The 9,067-nt window shown below is 39.5% G+C and overlaps 1 long non-coding RNA gene across 1 annotated transcript; it reads left to right on the top strand.

The window, feature by feature from the left end:
* The first annotated feature begins 3,369 nt into the window (after positions 1-3,369).
* Positions 3,370-8,332, top strand: LOC128207692 (uncharacterized). The gene is made up of 6 exons (XR_008256753.1): positions 3,370-3,480; positions 3,887-4,006; positions 5,553-5,668; positions 6,075-6,194; positions 7,738-7,853; positions 8,260-8,332. It is a non-coding gene; the product is annotated as an uncharacterized LOC128207692 (long non-coding RNA).
* The last annotated feature ends 735 nt before the right edge of the window (positions 8,333-9,067 follow it).

The following is a 9,067-nucleotide window of genomic DNA, read 5'->3' as shown; positions in this document are numbered from 1 at the left end:
AATAATTTTAGGGGCCCTCCTCGGGTGTAAAATACATATTTATTTATAGGTGCCACTTGTGGGATTTACTCAAAGAAATCCTTTGACTATGGATTGAGCCGCGGAGTATTGCCCAGATTAATTTCTGGTGCCACTCACGGTAAATCTCCATAATAATTTTAGGGGCCCTCCTCGGGTGTAAAATACATATTTATTTATAGGTGCCACTTGTGGGATTTACTCAAAGAAATCCTTTGACTATGGATTGAGCCGCGGAGTATTGCCCAGATTAATTTCTGGTGCCACTCACGGTAAATCTCCATTATAATTTTAGGGGCCCTCCTCGGGTGTAAAATACATATTTATTTATAGGTGCCACTTGTGGGATTTACTCAAAGAAATCCTTTGACTATGGATTGAGCCGCGGAGTATTGCCCAGATTAATTTCTGGTGCCACTCACGGTAAATCTCCATAATAATTTTAGGGGTTCATGGTTGTAAAATACATATTTATTTATAGGTGCCACTTGTGGGATTTACTCAAAGAAATCCTTTGACTATGGATTGAGCCGCGGAGTATTGCCCAGATTAATTTCTGGTGCCACTCACGGTAAATCTCCATAATAATTTTAGGGGTTCATGGTTGTAAAATACATATTTATTTATAGGTGCCACTTGTGGGATTTACTCAAACAAATCCTTTGACTATGGATTGAGCCGCGGAGTATTGCCCAGATTAATTTCTGGTGCCACTCACGGTAAATCTCCATAATAATTTTAGGGGCCCTCCTCGGGTGAATAATACATATTTATTCATAGGTGCCACTATTGGGATTTACTCAAATAATCCATTTAGTATGGATTGAGCCGCGGAGTATTGCCCAGATTAATTTCTGGAGCCACTCACGGTTAATGGACGGTAGGCCCTCAAGCTTGCCTTGGAGGTTTGGTCTGACTAGTAGATGACCCCTTTTGATTTTGGGGCATTCAGGTGGTGGGGGGGCATAATGTTTAACAAACATCTCTTGTTAACTTGCATGTGCTATCCATGGGATATCTCTTTATTTATTGAAAATGCCACTCCTGTGTAAAATAAATATTTAGAGCTTCATACATATTTTTGGTACCACCGTAGAGGTGTCTCCCTGTATATTTATGGGGCTAGCCTTTTGGTGAATGTGAATTTTTATTTATAGGACCATCGGTGGGAGGCGCTGTATTTAATTGTTGGAGTCAATGATCTTGAGGTCCAACCGTGACAACATCTACATACCTGCAGCAGCCGTCCTACTGACTTGTACATTAATAGCCGGTAAGAATTGTACCCAAAGAATCTCAGAAACAACATTACTGCAAAAAGAAGCATGACTTGTTTTGAAAATTTGTACTTCAAATTCTACCATACTGATTTTCATCTCTTCTTGTTTTCAAAGATGTTTACATTGTGTGCATGCATGTGCTGGTAAATATCTTTGATTTTGTGCAAAGATGTCATTGTGGCACAGCAATGCATATGAATAGTAGTGAAAATGATGTTCAATACAGCCTTGTATTTTGGACACGAAATTTCTATTTGGAAGATTTCTGAAAGCTTATCATTACAACCTGGTTTTGTCACATAGCAGCATTTCTAGTTTATAAATAATACCCTACAATGTTTTTCATTTTATAAGAATATTGCATATTGATCCAATATGATTGGTATCTTTTCCTTACAGACAAACTTGAACTGTGTCATCTTGGAAGAGTGTGTCAACAGAATTCTATCCAACCGCCAGTCGGTGACATTGCCAGAATTAAAACTGCATTGGGCCACTCGCAGGAACCTCCTTATTCATGGTACCTTTTTTATTTATGGAGCCATCGTTTTTAGAGATATGTCTGTTTTTATTAGCTCACCAGAGCACAAATTGCTCAAGGTGAGCTACTGTGTTCAATCTTTGTCTGTCTATTGCCCACATTAATTTCTGGTGCCACTCACGGTAAGTCTCCATAATAATTTTAGTGGCCCTCCTCGGGTGTAAAATACATATTTAATCATAGGACCAGCTTATTATTTACTTATGGGTGTACCCAAGGGGTATCCCCATATATTAATTGATGATGCCACCCATGGGATTTACTCAAAGAAATCCTTTGACTATGGATTGAGCCGCGGAGTATTGCCCAGATTAATTTCTGGTGCCACTCACGGTAAATCTCCATAATAATTTTAGGGGCCCTCCTCGGCTGTAAAATACATATTTATTTATAGGTGCCACTCGTGGGATTTACTCAAAGAAATCCTTTGACTATGGATTGAGCCGCGGAGTATTGCCCAGATTAATTTCTGGTGCCACTCACGGTAAATCTCCATAATAATTTTAGGGGCCCTCCTCGGGTGTAAAATACATATTTATTTATAGGTGCCACTTGTGGGATTTACTCAAAGAAATCCTTTGACTATGGATTGAGCCGCGGAGTATTGCCCAGATTAATTTCTGGTGCCACTCACGGTAAATCTCCATAATAATTTTAGGGGCCCTCCTCGGGTGTAAAATACATATTTATTTATAGGTGCCACTTGTGGGATTTACTCAAAGAAATCCTTTGACTATGGATTGAGCCGCGGAGTATTGCCCAGATTAATTTCTGGTGCCACTCACGGTAAATCTCCATTATAATTTTAGGGGCCCTCCTCGGGTGTAAAATACATATTTATTTATAGGTGCCACTTGTGGGATTTACTCAAAGAAATCCTTTGACTATGGATTGAGCCGCGGAGTATTGCCCAGATTAATTTCTGGTGCCACTCACGGTAAATCTCCATAATAATTTTAGGGGTTCATGGTTGTAAAGTACATATTTATTCATAGGTGCCACTTGTGGGATTTACTCAAAGAAATCCTTTGACTATGGATTGAGCCGCGGAGTATTGCCCAGATTAATTTCTGGTGCCACTCACGGTAAATCTCCATAATAATTTTAGGGGCCCTCCTCGGGTGAATAATACATATTTATTCATAGGTGCCACTATTGGGATTTACTCAAATAATCCATTTAGTATGGATTGAGCCGCGGAGTATTGCCCAGATTAATTTCTGGAGCCACTCACGGTTAATGGACGGTAGGCCCTCAAGCTTGCCTAGGAGGTTTGGTCTGACTAGTAGATGACCCCTTTTGATTTTGGGGCATTCAGGTGGGGGGGGGGGGCATAATGTTTAACAAACATCTCTTGTTAACTTGCATGTGGTATCCATGGGATATCTCTTTATTTATTGAAAATGCCACTCCTGTGTAAAATACATATTTAGAGCTTCATACATATTTTTGGTACCACCGTAGAGGTGTCTCCCTGTATATTTATGGGGCTAGCCTTTTGGTGAATGTGAATTTTTATTCATAGGACCATCGGTGGGAGGCGCTGTATTTAATTGTTGGAGTCAATGATCTTGAGGTCCAACCGTGACAACATCTACATACCTGCAGCAGCCGTCCTACTGACTTGTACATTAATAGCCGGTAAGAATTGTACCCAAAGAATCTCAGAAACAACATTACTGCAAAAAGAAGCATGACTTGTTTTGAAAATTTGTACTTCAAATTCTACCATACTGATTTTCATCTCTTCTTGTTTTCAAAGATGTTTACATTGTGTGCATGCATGTGCTGGTAAATATCTTTGATTTTGTGCAAAGATGTCATTGTGGCACAGCAATGCATATGAATAGTAGTGAAAATGATGTTCAATACAGCCTTGTATTTTGGACACGAAATTTCTATTTGGAAGATTTCTGAAAGCTTATCATTACAACCTGGTTTCGTCACATAGCAGCATTTCTAGTTTATAAATAATACCCTACAATGTTTTTCATTTTATAAGAATATTGCATATTGATCCAATATGATTGGTATCTTTTCCTTACAGACAAATTGAACTGTGTCATCTTGGAAGAGTGTGTCAACAGAATTCTATCCAACCGCCAGTCGGTGACATTGCCAGAATTAAAACTGCATTGGGCCACTCGCAGGAACCTCCTTATTTATGGTACCTTTTTTATTTATGGAGCCATCGTTTTTAGAGATATGTCTGTTTTTATTAGCTCACCAGAGCACAAATTGCTCAAGGTGAGCTACTGTGTTCAATCTTTGTCTGTCTATTGCCCACATTAATTTCTGGTGCCACTCACGGTAAGTCTCCATAATAATTTTAGTGGCCCTCCTCGGGTGTAAAATACATATTTAATCATAGGACCAGCTTATTATTTACTTATGGGTGAACCCAAGGGGTATCCCCATATATTAATTGATGATGCCACCCATGGGATTTACTCAAAGAAATCCTTTGACTATGGATTGAGCCGCGGAGTATTGCCCAGATTAATTTCTGGTGCCACTCACGGTAAATCTCCATACTAATTTTAGGGGCCCTCCTCGGCTGTAAAATACATATTTATTTATAGGTGCCACTCGTGGGATTTACTCAAAGAAATCCTTTGACTATGGATTGAGCCGCGGAGTATTGCCCAGATTAATTTCTGGTGCCACTCACGGTAAATCTCCATAATAATTTTAGGGGCCCTCCTCGGGTGTAAAATACATGTTTATTTATAGGTGCCACTCGTGGGATTTACTCAAAGAAATCCTTTGACTATGGATTGAGCCGCGGAGTATTGCCCAGATTAATTTCTGGTGCCACTCACGGTAAATCTCCATAATAATTTTAGGGGCCCTCCTCGGGTGTAAAATACATATTTATTTATAGGTGCCACTTGTGGGATTTACTCAAAGAAATCCTTTGACTATGGATTGAGCCGCGGAGTATTGCCCAGATTAATTTCTGGTGCCACTCACGGTAAATCTCCATTATAATTTTAGGGGCCCTCCTCGGGTGTAAAATACATATTTATTTATAGGTGCCACTTGTGGGATTTACTCAAAGAAATCCTTTGACTATGGATTGAGCCGCGGAGTATTGCCCAGATTAATTTCTGGTGCCACTCACGGTAAATCTCCATAATAATTTTAGGGGTTCATGGTTGTAAAGTACATATTTATTCATAGGTGCCACTTGTGGGATTTACTCAAAGAAATCCTTTGACTATGGATTGAGCCGCGGAGTATTGCCCAAATTAATTTCTGGTGCCACTCACGGTAAATCTCCATAATAATTTTAGGGGCCCTCCTCGGGTGAATAATACATATTTATTCATAGGTGCCACTATTGGGATTTACTCAAATAATCCATTTAGTATGGATTGAGCCGCGGAGTATTGCCCAGATTAATTTCTGGAGCCACTCACGGTTAATGGACGGTAGGCCCTCAAGCTTGCCTAGGAGGTTTGGTCTGACTAGTAGATGACCCCTTTTGATTTTGGGGCATTCAGGTGGGGGGGGGGGGCATAATGTTTAACAAACATCTCTTGTTAACTTGCATGTGCTATCCATGGGATATCTCTTTATTTATTGAAAATGCCACTCCTGTGTAAAATACATATTTAGAGCTTCATACATATTTTTGGTACCACCGTAGAGGTGTCTCCCTGTATATTTATGGGGCTAGCCTTTTGGTGAATGTGAATTTTTATTCATAGGACCATCGGTGGGAGGCGCTGTATTTAATTGTTGGAGTCAATGATCTTGAGGTCCAACCGTGACAACATCTACATACCTGCAGCAGCCGTCCTACTGACTTGTACATTAATAGCCGGTAAGAATTGTACCCAAAGAATCTCAGAAACAACATTACTGCAAAAAGAAGCATGACTTGTTTTGAAAATTTGTACTTCAAATTCTACCATACTGATTTTCATCTCTTCTTGTTTTCAAAGATGTTTACATTGTGTGCATGCATGTGCTGGTAAATATCTTTGATTTTGTGCAAAGATGTCATTGTGGCACAGCAATGCATATGAATAGTAGTGAAAATGATGTTCAATACAGCCTTGTATTTTGGACACGAAATTTCTATTTGGAAGATTTCTGAAAGCTTATCAATACAACCTGGTTTCGTCACATAGCAGCATTTCTAGTTTATAAATAATACCCTACAATGTTTTTCATTTTATAAGAATATTGCATATTGATCCAATATGATTGGTATCTTTTCCTTACAGACAAATTGAACTGTGTCATCTTGGAAGAGTGTGTCAACAGAATTCTATCCAACCGCCAGTCGGTGACATTGCCAGAATTAAAACTGCATTGGGCCACTCGCAGGAACCTCCTTATTTATGGTACCTTTTTTATTTATGGAGCCATCGTTTTTAGAGATATGTCTGTTTTTATTAGCTCACCAGAGCACAAATTGCTCAAGGTGAGCTACTGTGTTCAATCTTTGTCTGTCTATTGCCCACATTAATTTCTGGTGCCACTCACGGTAAGTCTCCATAATAATTTTAGTGGCCCTCCTCGGGTGTAAAATACATATTTAATCATAGGACCAGCTTATTATTTACTTATGGGTGAACCCAAGGGGTATCCCCATATATTAATTGATGATGCCACCCATGGGATTTACTCAAAGAAATCCTTTGACTATGGATTGAGCCGCGGAGTATTGCCCAGATTAATTTCTGGTGCCACTCACGGTAAATCTCCATACTAATTTTAGGGGCCCTCCTCGGCTGTAAAATACATATTTATTTATAGGTGCCACTCGTGGGATTTACTCAAAGAAATCCTTTGACTATGGATTGAGCCGCGGAGTATTGCCCAGATTAATTTCTGGTGCCACTCACGGTAAATCTCCATAATAATTTTAGGGGCCCTCCTCGGGTGTAAAATACATATTTATTTATAGGTGCCACTTGTGGGATTTACTCAAAGAAATCCTTTGACTATGGATTGAGCCGCGGAGTATTGCCCAGATTAATTTCTGGTGCCACTCACGGTAAATCTCCATAGTAATTTTAGGGGCCCTCCTCGGGTGTAAAATACATATTTATTTATAGGTGCCACTTGTGGGATTTACTCAAAGAAATCCTTTGACTATGGATTGAGCCGCGGAGTATTGCCCAGATTAATTTCTGGTGCCACTCACGGTAAATCTCCATAATAATTTTAGGGGCCCTCCTCGGGTGTAAAATACATATTTATTTATAGGTGCCACTTGTGGGATTTACTCAAAGAAATCCTTTGACTATGGATTGAGCCGCGGAGTATTGCCCAGATTAATTTCTGGTGCCACTCACGGTAAATCTCCATAATAATTTTAGGGGTTCATGGTTGTAAAATACATATTTATTTATAGGTGCCACTTGTGGGATTTACTCAAAGAAATCCTTTGACTATGGATTGAGCCGCGGAGTATTGCCCAGATTAATTTCTGGTGCCACTCACGGTAAATCTCCATAATAATTTTAGGGGCCCTCCTCGGGTGTAAAATACATATTTATTCATAGGTGCCACTATTGGGATTTACTCAAATAATCCATTTAGTATGGATTGAGCCGCGGAGTATTGCCCAGATTAATTTCTGGAGCCACTCACGGTTAATGGACGGTAGGCCCTCAAGCTTGCCTTGGAGGTTTGGTCTGACTAGTAGATGACCCCTTTTGATTTTGGGGCATTCAGGTGGGGGGGGGCATAATGTTTAACAAACATCTCTTGTTAACTTGCATGTGCTATCCATGGGATATCTCTTTATTTATTGAAAATGCCACTCCTGTGTAAAATACATATTTAGAGCTTCATACATATTTTTGGTACCACCGTAGAGGTGTCTCCCTGTATATTTATGGGGCTAGCCTTTTGGTGAATGTGAATTTTTATTTATAGGACCATCGGTGGGAGGCGCTGTATTTAATTGTTGGAGTCAATGATCTTGAGGTCCAACCGTGACAACATCTACATACCTGCAGCAGCCGTCCTACTGACTTGTACATTAATAGCCGGTAAGAATTGTACCCAAAGAATCTCAGAAACAACATTACTGCAAAAAGAAGCATGACTTGTTTTGAAAATTTGTACTTCAAATTCTACCATACTGATTTTCATCTCTTCTTGTTTTCAAAGATGTTTACATTGTGTGCATGCATGTGCTGGTAAATATCTTTGATTTTGTGCAAAGATGTCATTGTGGCACAGCAATGCATATGAATAGTAGTGAAAATGATGTTCAATACAGCCTTGTATTTTGGACACGAAATTTCTATTTGGAAGATTTCTGAAAGCTTATCATTACAACCTGGTTTCGTCACATAGCAGCATTTCTAGTTTATAAATAATACCCTACAATGTTTTTCATTTTATAAGAATATTGCATATTGATCCAATATGATTGGTATCTTTTCCTTACAGACAAATTGAACTGTGTCATCTTGGAAGAGTGTGTCAACAGAATTCTATCCAACCGCCAGTCGGTGACATTGCCAGAATTAAAACTGCATTGGGCCACTCGCAGGAACCTCCTTATTTATGGTACCTTTTTTATTTATGGAGCCATCGTTTTTAGAGATATGTCTGTTTTTATTAGCTCACCAGAGCACAAATTGCTCAAGGTGAGCTACTGTGTTCAATCTTTGTCTGTCTATTGCCCACATTAATTTCTGGTGCCACTCACGGTAAGTTTCCATAATAATTTTAGTGGCCCTCCTCGGGTGTAAAATACATATTTCATCATAGGACCAGCTTATTATTTACTTATGGGTGTACCCAAGGGGTATCCCCATATATTAATTGATGATGCCACCCATGGGATTTACTCAAAGAAATCCTTTGACTATGGATTGAGCCGCGGAGTATTGCCCAGATTAATTTCTGGTGCCACTCACGGTAAATCTCCATAATAATTTTAGGGGCCCTCCTCGGGTGTAAAATACATGTTTATTTATAGGTGCCACTCGTGGGATTTACTCAAAGAAATCCTTTGACTATGGATTGAGCCGCGGAGTATTGCCCAGATTAATTTCTGGTGCCACTCACGGTAAATCTCCATAATAATTTTAGGGGCCCTCCTCGGGTGTAAAATACATATTTATTTATAGGTGCCACTTGTGGGATTTACTCAAAGAAATCCTTTGACTATGGATTGAGCCGCGGAGTATTGCCCAGATTAATTTCTGGTGCCACTCACGGTAAATCTCCATAATAATTTTAGGGGCCCTCC

Source organism: Mya arenaria, chromosome 11 (assembly GCF_026914265.1).
Source record: "Mya arenaria isolate MELC-2E11 chromosome 11, ASM2691426v1".
Taxonomy (NCBI): Eukaryota; Metazoa; Mollusca; class Bivalvia; order Myida; family Myidae; genus Mya; species Mya arenaria.
This window is presented reverse-complemented; position numbering and strand designations above follow the sequence as displayed.